The sequence below is a fragment of the Hypanus sabinus genome, assembly GCF_030144855.1.
Source record: "Hypanus sabinus isolate sHypSab1 chromosome X1 unlocalized genomic scaffold, sHypSab1.hap1 SUPER_X1_unloc_6, whole genome shotgun sequence".
NCBI lineage: Eukaryota > Metazoa > Chordata > Chondrichthyes > Myliobatiformes > Dasyatidae > Hypanus > Hypanus sabinus.
Genome location: NW_026778975.1, coordinates 620,162 through 636,407, shown reverse-complemented (window position 1 = coordinate 636,407; position 16,246 = coordinate 620,162). Strand labels below are relative to the sequence as shown.

General features: G+C 54.9%; 1 protein-coding gene across 1 annotated transcript in view; it reads left to right on the top strand.

The window, feature by feature from the left end:
* The window catches only part of LOC132385649 (kelch-like protein 10), a 576,518-nt gene that overhangs the window by 104,361 nt on the left and 455,911 nt on the right, over positions 1 to 16,246 (top strand). The gene's annotated exons all lie outside the window — the stretch shown is intronic.

Genomic DNA, 16,246 nt, shown 5'->3' with positions numbered 1-16,246 from the left:
GCATGGATTAGAGCAGGTGCAGAGGAGATTCAGCGGGACGCTGCCTGGATTAGAGAGGGTGCAGAGGAGATTCACCAGGACGCAGACTGGATTCGGGATGGTGCAGAAGAGATTCAACAGGACGCTGCCTGGATTACAGATAGGGTGCAGAGCAGATTCACCAGGACGCTGCCTGGATTAGAGAGGGTGCAGAGAAGATTCACCAGGACGCTGCCTGAATTAGGTAGGGTGCAGAGGAGATTCACCAGGTTGCTGCCTGGATTAGAGAGAGTGCAGAGGAGATGCACCAGGACGCTGCCTGGATTAGGGAGGGTGCAGAGGAGATTCACCAGAATGCTGCCTGGATTAGAGAGGCTGCAGAGGAGATTCACCAGGACGCTGCCTGGATTAGAGAGGGGGCGGAGGAGATTCACCAGGATGCTGCCTGGATTAGAGAGGGTGCAGACTAGATTCTCCAGGACGCTGCCTGGATTAGAGTGGGTGCAGAGGAGATTCACCAGGATGCTGCCTGAATTACATCGGGTGCAGAGGAGATTCACTAGGACGCTGCCTGGATTAGAGAGGTTGCAGAGGAGATTTAGCAGGATGCTGCCTGTATTAGAGCGGGTGCAACGGAGATTCACCAGGACGCTGCCTGGATAAGAGAGGGAGCCGAGGAGATACAGAAGGATCCTGGCTGGATTAGAGAGGTTGCAGAGGAGGTTCACCAGGATGCTGCCTGGATCAGAGAGGGTGCAGAGGAGATTCACCAGGATGCTGCCTGGATTAGAGAGGGTGCAGAGGAGATTTTCCAGGATGCTGGTTGGATTTGAGATGGGGCCGAGGAGATTCATCAGAACGCTGCCTGGATTAGGGAGGGTGCAGAGGAGATTCACCAGGATGCAGCCTGGATTACAGAGGGTGCATAGGAGATTCACCGTGATGCTGCCTGGATTAGAGAGGGTGCAGCGGCGATTCACCAGGATGCTGCCTGGATTAGAGAGGGAGCATAGTAGATTCACCAGGATGCTGCCCGGATTACAGCGGTTGTAGCGTAGATTCTGCAGGATGCTGCCTGTATTAGAGAGGGTGCAGAGAAGATTCACCAGGACGCTGCCTGGATTAGGGAGGGTGCAGAGGAGATTCACCAGGTTGCTGCCTGGATTAGAGAGGGTGGAGAGGAGATTCACCAGGACGCTGTTTGGATCAGAGAGGGTGCAGAGGAGATTCACCAGGATGCAGCCTGGATTACAGAGGGTGCATAGGAGATTCACCGTGATGCTGCCTGGATTAGAGAGGCTGCAGAGGAGATTCACCAGGACGCTGCCTGGATTAGAGAGGGGGCGGAGGAGATTCACCAGGATGCTGCCTGGATTAGAGACGGTGCAGACTAGATTCTCCAGGACGCTGCCTGGATTAGAGTGGGTGCAGAGGAGATTCACCAGGATGCTGCCTGAATTACATCGGGTGCAGAGGAGATTCACTAGGACGCTGCCTGGATTAGAGAGGTTGCAGAGGAGATTTAGCAGGATGCTGCCTGGATTAGAGAGGGTGCAACGGAGATTCACCAGGACGCTGCCTGGATAAGAGAGGGAGCCGAGGAGATACAGAAGGATCCTGGCTGGATTAGAGAGGTTGCAGAGGAGGTTCACCAGGATGCTGCCTGGATCAGAGAGGGTGCAGAGGAGATTCACCAGGATGCTGCCTGGATTAGAGAGGGTGCAGAGGAGATTTTCCTGGATGCTGGTTGGATTTGAGAGGGGGCCGAGGAGTTTCATCAGAACGCTGCCTGGATTAGGGAGGGTGCAGAGGAGTTTCACCAGGTTGCTGCCTAGATTAGAGAGGGTGCAGAGGAGATTCAGCAGGATGCTGCCTGGATTAGAGAGGGTGCAGAGGATATTCAACAGGACGCTGCCTGGGTTACATCGGGTGCAGAGGAGATTCACCAGGAGGCTGCCTGGATTAGAGAGTTTGCAGAGGAGATTTACCATGATGCTGCCTCGATAAGAGAGTGTGCAGTGGAGATTCACCAGGACGCTGCATGGATTAGAGCAGGTGCAGAGGAGATTCAGCGGGACGCTGCCTGGATTAGAGAGGGTGCAGAGGAGATTAACCAGGACGCAGACTGGATTCGGGATGGTGCAGAAGAGATTCAACAGGACGCTGCCTGGATTACAGATAGGGTGCAGAGCAGATTCACCAGGACGCTCCTGGGTTAGAGAGGGTGCAGAGGGAGATTTACCAGGACGCTGCCTGAATTAGGGAGGGTGCAGAGGAGATTCACCAGGTTGCTGCCTGGATTAGAGAGGGTGCAGAGGAGATTCACCAGGACGCTGCCTGGATAGAGAGGGTGCAGAGGAGATTCACCAGGATGCTGCCTGGATTAGAGAGGGTGCAGAGGAGATTTTCCTGGATGCTGGTTGGATTTGAGAGGGGGCCGAGGAGATTCATCAGAACGCTGCCTGGATTAGGGAGGTTGCAGAGGAGGTTCACCTGGATGCAGCCTGGATTAGAGAGGGTGCAGAGCAGATTCACAGGGACGCTGCCTGGTTCAGAGAGGGTGCAACGGAGATTCACCAGCATGCTGCCTGGATTAGAGCGGGTGCAGAGGAGATTCACCAGGATGCTGCCTGGATTATAGAAAATGAGCAGAGGAGATTCACCAGGATGCTGTCTTGATTAGATAGGGTGCAGAGGAGATTCACCGTGACGCTGCCTGGATCAGAGAGGGTGTAGAGGATATTCACCAGGATGCTGGCTGGATTTAGAGGGGGCCGAGGAGATTCAGCAGAACGCTGCCTAGATTAGAGAGGGTGCAGAGGAGATTCACCAGGATGCTGCCTAGATTAGAGAGGGTGCAGAGGAGATTCACCAGGATGCTGTCTGGATTAGGGAGGGTGCGGAGGAGATTTACCATGATGCTGCCTCGATAAGAGAGTGTGCAGTGGAGATTCACCAGGACGCTGCATGGATTAGAGCAGGTGCAGAGGAGATTCAGCGGGACGCTGCCTGGATTAGAGAGGGTGCAGAGGAGATTCACCAGGACGCAGACTGGATTCGGGATGGTGCAGAAGAGATTCAACAGGACGCTGCCTGGATTACAGATAGGGTGCAGAGCAGATTCACCAGGACGCTGCCTGGATTAGAGAGGGTGCAGAGAAGATTCACCAGGACGCTGCCTGAATTAGGTAGGGTGCAGAGGAGATTCACCAGGTTGCTGCCTGGATTAGAGAGAGTGCAGAGGAGATGCACCAGGACGCTGCCTGGATTAGGGAGGGTGCAGAGGAGATTCACCAGGTTGCTGCCTGGATCAGAGAGGGTGGAGAGGAGATTCACCAGGACGCTGCCTGGATCAGAGAGGGTGCAGAGGAGATTCACAAGGATGCAGCCTGGATTATATAGGGTGCATAGGAGATTCACCGTGATGCTGCCTGGATTAGAGAGGGTGGAGAGGAGATTCACCAGGACCCTGCCTGAATCAGAGAGGGTGCAGAGGAGATTCACCAGGATGCTGCCTGGATTATAGAGGGAGCAGAGGAGATTTACCAGGATGCTGGCTGGATTTGAGAGTGGGCCGAGGAGATTCAGCAGAACGCTGCCTGGATTAGGGAGGGTGCAGAGGAGATTCACCGGGACGCTGCCTGGATTAGAGAGGGTGCAGAGCTGATTCACCAGGACGCAGAATGGATTCGGGATGTTGCAGAAGAGATTCAACAGGACGCTGCCTGGATTACAGATAGGGTGCAGAGCAGATTCACCAGGACGCTGCCTGGATTAGAGAGGGTGCAGAGGGAGATTTACCAGGACGCTGCCTGAATTAGGGAGGGTGCAGAGGAGATTCACCGGGTTGCTGCCTGGATTAGAGAGGGTGCAGAGGAGATTCACCAGGACGCTCCATGGATTAGAGAGGGTGTAGAGGAGATTCACCAGGATGCTGCCTGGACTAGAGAGGGTGCAGAGGAGATGCACCAGGCCGCTGCCTGGATTAGAGAGGGTGCAGAGGAGATTCTGCAGGACGCTGTCTGGATTAGGGAGGGTGCAGAGGAGATTCACCAGGTTGCTGCCTGGATTAGAGAGGGTGGAGAGGAGATTCACCAGGACGCTGCCTGGATCAGAGAGGGTGCAGAGGAGATTCACCAGGATGCAGCGTGGATTAGAGAGGGTGCAGAGAAGATTCACCAGGACGCTGCCTGGATTAGGGAGGGTGCAGAGGAGATTCACCAGGTTGCTGCCTGGATTAGAGAGGGTGGAGAGGAGATTCACCAGGACGCTGCCTGGATCAGAGAGGGTGCAGAGGAGATTCACCAGGATGCAGCCTGGATTACAGAGGGTGCATAGGAGATTCACCGTGATGCTGCCTGGATTAGAGAGGCTGCAGAGGAGATTCACCAGGACGCTGCCTGGATTAGGGAGGGGGCGGAGGAGATTCACCAGGATGCTGCCTGGATTAGACAGGGTGCAGACTAGATTCTCCAGGACGCTGCCTGGATTAGAGTGGGTGCAGAGGAGATTCACCAGGATGCTGCCTGAATTACATCGGGTACAGAGGAGATTCACTAGGACGCTGCCTGGATTAGAGAGGTTGCAGAGGAGATTTAGCAGGATGCTGCCTGGATTAGAGAGGGTGCAACGGAGATTCACCAGGACGCTGCCTGGATAAGAGAGGGAGCCGAGGAGATACAGAAGGATCCTGGCTGGATTAGAGAGGTTGCAGAGGAGGTTCACCAGGATGCTGCCTGGATCAGAGAGGGTGCAGAGGAGATTCACCAGGATGCTGCCTGGATTAGAGAGGGTGCAGAGGAGATTTTCCAGGATGCTGGTTGGATTTGAGATGGGGCCGAGGAGATTCATCAGAACGCTGCCTGGATTAGGGAGGGTGCAGAGGAGATTCACCAGGATGCAGCCTGGATTACAGAGGGTGCATAGGAGATTCACCGTGATGCTGCCTGGATTAGTGAGGGTGCAGCGGAGATTCACCAGGATGCTGCCTGGATTAGAGAGGGAGCATAGTAGATTCACCAGGATGCTGCCCGGATTACAGCGGTTGTAGCGTAGATTCTGCAGGATGCTGCCTGTATTAGAGAGGGTGCAGAGAAGATTCACCAGGACGCTGCCTGGATTAGGGAGGGTGCAGAGGAGATTCACCAGGTTGCTGCCTGGATTCGAGAGGGTGGAGAGGAGATTCACCAGGACGCTGCCTGGATCAGAGAGGGTGCAGAGGAGATTCACCAGGATGCAGCCTGGATTACAGAGGGTGCATAGGAGATTCACCGTGATGCTGCCTGGATTAGAGAGGCTGCAGAGGAGATTCAGCAGGACGCTGCCTGGATTAGAGAGGGGGCGGAGGAGATTCACCAGGATGCTGCCTGGATTAGAGACGGTGCAGACTAGATTCTCCAGGACGCTGCCTGGATTAGAGTGGGTGCAGAGGAGATTCACCAGGATGCTGCCTGAATTACATCGGGTGCAGAGGAGATTCACTAGGACGCTGCCTGGATTAGAGAGGTTGCAGAGGAGATTTAGCAGGATGCTGCCTGTATTAGAGAGGGTGCAACGGAGTTTCACCAGGACGCTGCCTGGATAAGAGAGGGAGCCGAGGAGATACAGAAGGATCCTGGCTGGATTAGAGAGGTTGCAGAGGAGGTTCACCAGGATGCTGCCTGGATCAGAGAGGGTGCAGAGGAGATTCACCAGGATGCTGCCTGGATTAGAGAGGGTGCAGAGGAGATTTTCCTGGATGCTGGTTGGATTTGAGAGGGGGCCGAGGAGTTTCATCAGAACGCTGCCTGGATTAGGGAGGGTGCAGAGGAGTTTCACCAGGTTGCTGCCTAGATTAGAGAGGGTGCAGAGGAGATTCAGCAGGATGCTGCCTGGATTAGAGAGGGTGCAGAGGATATTCAACAGGACGCTGCCTGGGTTACATCGGGTGCAGAGGAGATTCACCAGGAGGCTGCCTGGATTAGAGAGTTTGCAGAGGAGATTTACCATGATGCTGCCTCGATAAGAGAGTGTGCAGTGGAGATTCACCAGGACGCTGCATGGATTAGAGCAGGTGCAGAGGAGATTCAGCGGGACGCTGCCTGGATTAGAGAGGGTGCAGAGGAGATTCACCAGGACGCAGACTGGATTCGGGATGGTGCAGAAGAGATTCAACAGGAGGCTGCCTGGATTACAGATAGGGTGCAGAGCAGATTCACCAGGACGCTCCTGGGTTAGAGAGGGTGCAGAGGGAGATTTACCAGGACGCTGCCTGAATTAGGGAGGGTGCAGAGGAGATTCACCAGGTTGCTGCCTGGATTAGAGAGGGTGCAGAGGAGATTCACCAGGACGCTGCCTGGATTAGAGAGGGTGCAGAGGAGATTCACCAGGTTGCTGCCTGGATTAGAGAGGGTGCAGAGGAGATTCACCAGGACGCTGCATGGATTAGAGAGGGTGTAGAGGAGTTTCACCAGGATGCTGTCTGGACTAGAGAGGGTGGAGAGGAGATTCTCCAGGACGCTGCCTAGATTTGGGAGGGTGGAGAGGAGATTCACCAGGACGCTGCCTGGATCAGAGAGGTTGCAGCGGAGATTCACCAGGATGCTGCCTGGATTAGAGAGGGAGCATAGTAGATTCACCAGGATGCTGCCCGGATTACAGCGGTTGTAGCGTAGATTCTGCAGGATGCTGCCTGTATTAGAGAGGGTGCAGAGAAGATTCACCAGGACGCTGCCTGGATTAGGGAGGGTGCAGAGGAGATTCACCAGGTTGCTGCCTGGATTCGAGAGGGTGGAGAGGAGATTCACCAGGACGCTGCCTGGATCAGAGAGGGTGCAGAGGAGATTCACCAGGATGCAGCCTGGATTACAGAGGGTGCATAGGAGATTCACCGTGATGCTGCCTGGATTAGAGAGGCTGCAGAGGAGATTCAGCAGGACGCTGCCTGGATTAGAGAGGGGGCGGAGGAGATTCACCAGGATGCTGCCTGGATTAGAGACGGTGCAGACTAGATTCTCCAGGACGCTGCCTGGATTAGAGTGGGTGCAGAGGAGATTCACCAGGATGCTGCCTGAATTACATCGGGTGCAGAGGAGATTCACTAGGACGCTGCCTGGATTAGAGAGGTTGCAGAGGAGATTTAGCAGGATGCTGCCTGTATTAGAGAGGGTGCAACGGAGTTTCACCAGGACGCTGCCTGGATAAGAGAGGGAGCCGAGGAGATACAGAAGGATCCTGGCTGGATTAGAGAGGTTGCAGAGGAGGTTCACCAGGATGCTGCCTGGATCAGAGAGGGTGCAGAGGAGATTCACCAGGATGCTGCCTGGATTAGAGAGGGTGCAGAGGAGATTTTCCTGGATGCTGGTTGGATTTGAGAGGGGGCCGAGGAGTTTCATCAGAACGCTGCCTGGATTAGGGAGGGTGCAGAGGAGTTTCACCAGGTTGCTGCCTAGATTAGAGAGGGTGCAGAGGAGATTCAGCAGGATGCTGCCTGGATTAGAGAGGGTGCAGAGGATATTCAACAGGACGCTGCCTGGGTTACATCGGGTGCAGAGGAGATTCACCAGGAGGCTGCCTGGATTAGAGAGTTTGCAGAGGAGATTTACCATGATGCTGCCTCGATAAGAGAGTGTGCAGTGGAGATTCACCAGGACGCTGCATGGATTAGAGCAGGTGCAGAGGAGATTCAGCGGGACGCTGCCTGGATTAGAGAGGGTGCAGAGGAGATTCACCAGGACGCAGACTGGATTCGGGATGGTGCAGAAGAGATTCAACAGGAGGCTGCCTGGATTACAGATAGGGTGCAGAGCAGATTCACCAGGACGCTCCTGGGTTAGAGAGGGTGCAGAGGGAGATTTACCAGGACGCTGCCTGAATTAGGGAGGGTGCAGAGGAGATTCACCAGGTTGCTGCCTGGATTAGAGAGGGTGCAGAGGAGATTCACCAGGATGCTGCCTGGATTATAGAAAATGAGCAGAGGAGATTCACCAGGATGCTGTCTTGATTAGATAGGGTTCAGAGGAGATTCACCGTGACGCTGCCTGGATCAGAGAGTGTGTAGAGGAGATTCACCAGGATGCTGGCTGGATTTGAGAGGGGGCCGAGGAGATTCAGCAGAACGCTGCCTGGATTAGGGAGGGTGCAGAGGAGATTCACCGGGACGCTGCCTGGATTAGAGAGGGAGCATAGTAGATTCACCAGGATGCTGCCCGGATTACAGCGGTTGTAGCGTAGATTCTGCAGGATGCTGCCTGTATTAGAGTGGGTGCAGAGAAGATTCACCAGGACGCTGCCTGGATTAGGGAGGGTGCAGAGGAGATTCACTAGGTTGCTGCCTGGATTAGAGAGGCTGCAGAGGAGATTCACCAGGATGCAGCCTGGATTACAGAGGGTGCATAGGAGATTCACCGTGATGCTGCCTGGATTAGAGAGGCTGCAGAGGAGATTCAGCAGGACGCTGCCTGAATTAGAGAGGGGGCTGAGGAGATTCACCAGGATGCTGCCTGGATTAGACAGGGTGCAGACTAGATTCTCCAGGACGCTGCCTGGATTAGAGTGGGTGCAGAGGAGATTCACCAGGATGCTGCCTGAATTACATCGGGTGCAGAGGAGATTCACTAGGACGCTGCCTGGATTAGAGAGGTTGCAGAGGAGATTTAGCAGGATGCTGCCTGGATTAGAGAGGGTGCAACGGAGATTCACCAGGACGCTGCCTGGATAAGAGAGGGAGCCGAGGAGATACAGAAGGATCCTGGCTGGATTAGAGAGGTTGCAGAGGAGGTTCACCAGGATGCTGCCTGGATCAGAGAGGGTGCAGAGGAGATTCACCAGGATGCTGCCTTAATTAGAGAGGGTGCAGAGGAGATTTTCCAGGATGCTGGTTGGATTTGAGAGGGGGCCGAGGAGATTCATCAGAACGCTGCCTCGATTAGGGAGGGTGCAGAGGAGTTTCACCAGGTTGCTGCCTAGATTAGAGAGGATGCAGAGGAGATTCACCAGGATGCTGCCTGGATTAGAGAGGGTGCAGAGGAGATTCACCAGGATGCTGCCTGAATTAGAGAGGGTGCAGAGGAGATTCACCAGGAGGCTGCCTGGATTAGAGAGTTTGCAGAGGAGATTTACCATGATGCTGCCTCGATAAGAGAGTGTGCAGTGGAGATTCACCAGGACGCTGCATGGATTAGAGAGGGTGCAGAGGAGGTTCACCAGGACGCAGACTGGATTCTGGATGGTGCAGAAGAGATTCAACAGGAGGCTGCCTGGATTACAGATAGGGTGCAGAGCAAATTCACCAGGACGCTCCTGGGTTAGAGAGGGTGCAGAGGGAGATTTACCAGGACGCTGCCTGAATTAGGGAGGGTGCAGAGGAGATTCACCAGGTTGCGGCCTGGATTAGAGAGGGTGCAGAGGAGATTCACCAGGACGCTGCCTGGATTAGAGAGGGTGCAGAGGAGATTCACCAGGTTGCTGCCTGGATTAGAGAGGGTGCAGAGGAGATTCACCAGGACGCTGCCTGGATTAGAGAGGGTGCAGAGGAGATTCACCAGGACGCTGCATGGATTAGAGAGGGTGTAGAGGAGTTTCACCAGGATGCTGTCTGGACTAGAGAGGGTGGAGAGGAGATTCTCCAGGAAGCTGCCTAGATTTGGGAGGGTGGAGAGGAGATTCACCAGGACGCTGCCTGGATCAGAGAGGTTGCAGAGGAGATTCACCAGGATGCAGCCTGGATTACAGAGGGTGCATTGGAGATTCACCGTGATGCTGCCTGGATTAGAGAGGGTGCAGAGAAGATTCACCAGGTCGCTGCCTGGATTAGGGAGGGTGCAGAGGAGATTCACCAGGTTGCTGCCTGGATTAGAGAGGGCGGAGAGGAGATTCACCAGGACGCTGCCTGGATCAGAGAGGGTTCAGAGGAGATTCACCTGGATGCTGCCTGGATTAGAGAGGGTGCATAGGAGATTCACCGTGATGCTGCCTGGATTAGAGAGGCTGCAGAGGAGATTCACCTGGACGCTGCCTGGATTAGAGAGGGGGCAGAGGAGATTCAGCAGGATGCTGCCTGGATTAGAGAGGGTGCAGAGGAGATTCACCAGGTTGCTGCCTGGATTAGAGAGGGTGCATAGGAGATTCACCAGGACGCTGCATGGATCAGAGAGGGTGCAGAGGAGATTCACCAGGATGCAGCCTGGATTACAGAGGGTGCATAGGAGATTCACCGTGATGCTGCCTGGATTAGAGAGGGTGCAGAGAAGATTCACCAGGACGCTGCCTGGATTAGAGAGGGTGCAGAGGAGATTCAGCAGGATGCTGCCTGTATTAGAGAGGGTGCAGAGAAGATTCACCAGGACGCTGCCTGAATTAGGGAGGGTGCAGAGGAGATTCACCAGGTTGCTGCCTGGATTAGAGAGGGTGGAGAGGAGATTCACCAGGACGCTGCCTGGATCAGAGAGGGTGCAGAGGAGATTCACCAGGATGCAGCCTGGATTAGAGAGGGTGCAGAGGAGATTCACCAGGGTGCTGCCTGGATTAGAGTGGGTGCAGCGGAGATTCACCAGGATGCTGCCTGGATTAGAGAGGGTGGAGTGGAGATTCACCAGGACGCTGCCTGAATCAGAGAGGGTGCAGAGGAGATTCACCAGGATGCTGCCTGGATTATAGAGGGTGCAGAGGAGATTTACCAGGATGCTGGCTGGATTTGAGAGGGGGCCGAGGAGATTCAGCAGAACGCTGCCTGGATTAGGGAGGGTGCAGAGGAGATTCACCGGGACGCTGCCTGGATATAGAGGGTGCAGAGGAGATTCACCAGGACGCAGACTGGATTCGGGATGGTGCAGAAGAGATTCAACAGGACGCTGCCTGGATTACAGATAGCGTGCAGAGCAGATTCACCAGGACGCTGCCTGGATTAGAGAGGGTGCAGAGGGAGATTTACCAGGACGCTGCCTGAATTAGGGAGGGTGCAGAGGAGATTCACCAGGTTGCTGCCTGGATTAGAGAGGGTGCAGAGGAGATTCACCAGGACGCTCCATGGATTAGAGAGGGTGTAGAGGAGATTCACCAGGATGCTGCCTGGACTAGAGAGGGTGCAGAGGAGATGCACCAGGACGCTGCCTGGATTAGAGAGGGTGCAGAGGAGATTCACCAGGTTGCTGCCTGGATTAGAGAGGGTGGAGAGGAGATTCACCAGGACGCTTCCTGGATCAGAGAGGGTGCAGAGGAGATTCACCAGGATGCAGCGTGGATTAGAGAGGGTGCAGAGGAGATTCACCAGGATGCTGCCTGGATTACATCGGGTGCAGAGGAGATTCACTAGGACGCTGCCTGGATTAGAGAGGTTGCAGAGGAGATTTACCAGAATGCTGGTTGGATTAGAGAGGGTGCAACGGAGATTTACCAGGACGCTGCCTGGATAAGACAGGGAGCCTTGGAGATACAGAAGGATCCTGGCTGGATTAGAGAGGTTGCAGAGGAGGTTCACCAGGATGCAGCCTGGATTAGAGAGGGTGCAGAGCAGATTCACAGGGACGCTGCCAGGTTCAGAGAGGGTGCAACGGAGATTCACCAGCATGCTGCCTGGATTAGAGAGGGTGCAGAGGAGATTCACCAGGATGCTGCCTGGATTATAGAAAATGAGCAGAGGAGATTCACCAGGATGCTGTCTTGATTAGATAGGGTGCAGAGGTGATTCACCGTGACGCTGCCTGGATCAGAGAGGGTGTAGAGGAGATTCACCAGGATGCTGGCTGGATTTGAGAGGGGGCCGAGTAGATTCAGCAGAACGCTGCCTGGATTAGGGAGGGTGCAGAGGAGTTTCACCAGGTGGCTGCCTAGATTAGAGAGGGTGCAGAGGAGATTTACCAGGATGCTGCCTGGATTAGAGAGGGTGCAGAGGAGATTCACAAGGACGCTGCCTGGATTAGAGAGGGTGCAGAGGAGATTCACAAGGACGCTGCCTGGATTAGAGAGGGGGCGGAGGAGATTCACCAGGATGCTGCCTGGATTAGAGAGGGTGCAGACTAGATTCTCCAGGACGCTGCCTGGATTAGAGTGGGTGCAGAGGAGATTCACCAGGATGCTGCCTGGATTACATCGGGTGCAGAGGAGATTCACTAGGACGCTGCCTGGAATAGAGAGGTTGCAGAGGAGATTTAGCAGGATGCTGCCTGGATTAGAGAGGGTGCAACGGAGATTCACCAGGACGCTGCCTGGATAAGAGAGGGAGCCGAGGAGATACAGAAGGATCCTGGTTGGATTAGAGAGGTTGCAAAGGAGGTTCACCAGGATGCTGCCTGGATCAGAGAGGGTGCAGAGGAGATTCACCAGGATGCTGCCTGGATTAGAGAGGGTGCAGAGGAGATTTACCAGGTTGCTGCCTAGATTAGAGAGGGTGCAGAGGAGATTCACCAGGATGCTGCCTGGATTAGAGAGGGTGCAGAGGATATTCAACAGGACGCTGCCTGGGTTACATCGGGTGCAGAGGAGATTCACCAGGAGGCTGCCTGGATTAGAGAGGGTGCAGAGGAGATTCACCAGGATGCAGACTGGATTCGGGATGGTGCAGAAGAGATTCAACAGGAGGCTGCCTGGATTACAGATAGGGTGCAGAGCAGATTCACCAGGACGCTCCTGGGTTCGAGAGGGTGCAGAGGGAGATTTACCAGGACGCTGCTTGAATTAGGGAGGGTGCAGAGGAGATTCACCAGGTTGGTGCCTGGATTAGAGAGGGTGCAGAGGAGATTCACCAGGACGCTGCCTGGATTAGAGAGGGTGCAGAGGAGATTCACCAGGTTGCTGCCTGGATTAGAGATGGTGCAGAGGAGATTCACCAGGACGCTGCATGGATTAGGGAGGGTGGAGATTAGATTCACCAGGACGCTGCCTGGATCAGAAAGGTTGCAGAGGAGATTCACCAGGATGCAGCCTGGATTACAGAGGGTGCATTGGAGATTTACCGTGATGCTGCCTGGATTAGAGAGGGTGCAGAGAAGATTCACCAGGATGCTGCCTGGATTAGAGAGGGTGCAGAGGAGATTCACCAGGTTGCTGCCTGGATTAGAGAGGGCGGAGAGGAGATTCACCAGGACGCTGCCTGGATCAGAGAGGGTTCAGAGGAGATTCACCTGGATGCTGCCTGGATTAGAGAGGCTGCAGAGGAGATTCACCAGGACGCTGCCTGGATTAGAGAGGGGGCAGACGAGATTCACCAGGATGCTTCCTGGATTAGAGAGGGTGCAGAGGAGATTCACCAGGTTGCTGCCTGGATTAGAGAGGGTGCAGAGGAGATTCACCAGGACGCTGCATGGATTAGAGAGGGTGTAGAGGAGTTTCACCAGAATGCTGCCTGGACTAGAGAGGGTGCAGAGGAGATGCACCAGGACGCTGCCTGGATTAGAGAAGGTGCAGAGGAGATTCTCCAGGACGCTGCCTGGATTAGGGAGGGTGGAGAGGAGATTAACCAGGACGCTGCCTGGATCAGAGAGGGTGCAGAGGAGATTCACCAGGATGCAGCGTGGATTACAGAGGGTGTATTGGAGATTCACCGTGATGCTGCCTGGATTAGAGAGGGTGCAGAGAAAATTCACCAGGACGCTGCCTGGGTTAGGGAGGGTGCAGAGGAGATTCACCAGGTTGCTGCCTGGATTAGAGAGGGCGGAGAGGAGATTCACCAGGACGCTGCCTGGATCAGAGAGGGTTCAGAGGAGATTCACAAGGATGCTGCCTGGATTAGAGAGGGTGCATAGGGGATTCACCGTGATGCTGCCTGGATTAGAGTGGCTGCAGAGGAGATTCACCAGGACGCTGCCTGGATTAGAGAGGGGGCAGAGGAGATTCACCAGGTTGCTGCCTAGATTAGAGAGGGTGCAGAGCAGATTTACCAGGATGCTGCCTGGATTAGAGAGGGTGCAGACTAGATTCTCCAGGACGCTGCCTGGATCAGAGAGGGTGCAGAGGAGATTCACCAGGACGCTGCATGGATTAGAGAGGGTGAAGAGGAGATTCACCAGGATGCTGCCTGGACTAGAGAGGGTGCAGAAGAGATGCACCAGGACGCTGCCTGGATTAGAGAGGGTGCAGAGGAGATTCTCCAGGACGCTGCCTGGATTAGGGAGGGTGCAGAGGAGATTCACCAGGTTGCTGCCTGGATTAGAGAGGGTGGAGAGGACATTCACCAGGACGCTGCCTGGATCAGCGAGGGTGCAGAGGAGATTCACCAGGTTGCTGCCTGGATTAGAGAGGGTGCAGAGGAGATTCACCAGGACGCTTCCTTGATTAGTGAGGGTGCAGGGGAGATTCACCAGGACGCTTCCTTGATTAGTGAAGGTGCAGGGGAGATTCACCAGGATGCTGCCTGGACTAGAGAGGGTGCAGAAGAGATGCACCAGGACGCTGCCTGGATTAGAGAGGGTGCAGAGCAGATTTACCAGGATGCTTCCTGGATTAAAGAGGGTGCAGACTAGATTCTCCAGGACGCTGCCTGGATCAGAGAGGGTGCAGAGGAGATTCACCAGGACGCTGCATGGATTAGAGAGGGTGAAGAGGAGATTCACCAGGATGCTGCCTGGACTAGAGAGGGTGCAGAGGAGATGCACCAGGACGCTGCCTGGATTAGAGAGGGTGCAGAGGAGATTCTCCAGGACGCTGCCTGGATTAGAGAGGGTGCAGAGAAGATTCTCCAGGACGCTGCCTGGATTAGGGAGGGTGGAGAGGAGATTCACCAGGACTCTGCCTGGATCAGAGAGGGTGTATTGGAGATTCACCGTGATGCTGCCTGGATTAGAGAGGGTGCAGAGAAGATTCACCAGGACGCTGTCTGGATTAGGGAGGGTGCAGAGGAGATTCACCAGGTTGCTGCCTGGATTAGAGAGGGCGGAGAGGAGATTCACCAGGACGCTGCCTGGATCAGAGAGGGTTCAGAGGAGATTCACCAGGATGCTGCCTGGATTAGAGAGGGTGCATAGGAGATTCACCGTGATGCTGCCTGGATTAGAGTGGCTGCAGAGGAGATTCACCAGGACGCTGCCTTGATTAGAGAGGGGGCAGAGGAGATTCACCAGGTTGCTGCCTAGATTAGAGAGGGTGCAGAGCAGATATACCAGGATGCTGCCTGGATTAGAGAGGGTGCAGACTAGATTCTCCAGGACGCTGCCTGGATCAGAGAGGGTGCAGAGGAGATTCACCAGGACGCTGCATGGATTAGAGAGGGTGAAGAGGAGATTCACCAGGATGCTGCCTGGACTAGAGAGGGTGCAGAGTAGATGCACCAGGACGCTGCCTGGATTAGAGAGGGTGCAGAGGAGATTCTCCAGGACGCTGCCTGGATTAGGGAGGGTGCAGAGGAGATTCACCAGGTTGCTGCCTGGATTAGAGAGGGTGGAGAGGAGATTGACCAGGACGCTGCCTGGATCAGCGAGGGTGCAGAGGAGATTCACCAGGTTGCTGCCTGGATTAGAGAGGGTGCAGAGGAGATTCACCAGGACGCTTCCTTGATTAGTGAGGGTGCAGGGGAGATTCACCAGGACGCTTCCTTGATTAGTGAAGGTGCAGGGGAGATTCACCAGGATGCTGCCTGGACTAGAGAGGGTGCAGAGGAGATGCACCAGGACGCTGCCTGGATTAGATAGGGTGCAGAGCAGATTTACCAGGATGCTTCCTGGATTAGAGAGGGTGCAGACTAGATTCTCCAGGACGCTGCCTGGATCAGAGAGGGTGCAGAGGAGATTCACCAGGACGCTGCATGGATTAGAGAGGGTGAAGAGGAGATTCACCAGGATGCTGCCTGGACTAGAGAGGGTGCAGAGGAGATGCACCAGGACGCTGCCTGGATTAGAGAGGGTGCAGAGGAGATTCTTCAGGACGCCGCCTGGATTAGGGAGGCTGCAAAGGATATTCACCAGGTTGCTGCCTGGATTAGAGAGGGTGGAGAGGAGATTCACCAGGACGCTGCCTGGATCAGAGAGGGTGCAGAGGAGAGTCACCAGGCCGCTGCCTGGATAAGAGAGGGTGCAGAGGAGATTCACCAGGACGCTTCCTTGATTAGTGAGGGTGCAGGGGAGATTCACCTGGACGCTGCCTGGATTAGAGAGGGTGCAGAGGAGATTCAGCAGGTCGCTTCCTTGATTAGGGAGGGTGCAGAGGAGATTCACCAGAATGCTGTCGGCATTAGACAGGGTGCAGAGGAGATTCACCAGGACGCTGCCCGGATCAGAGAGGGTGCAGAGGAGATTCACCAGTACGCTACCGGGATTAGAGCGGGTGCAGAGGAGATTCACCAGGCCGCTGCCTGGATTAG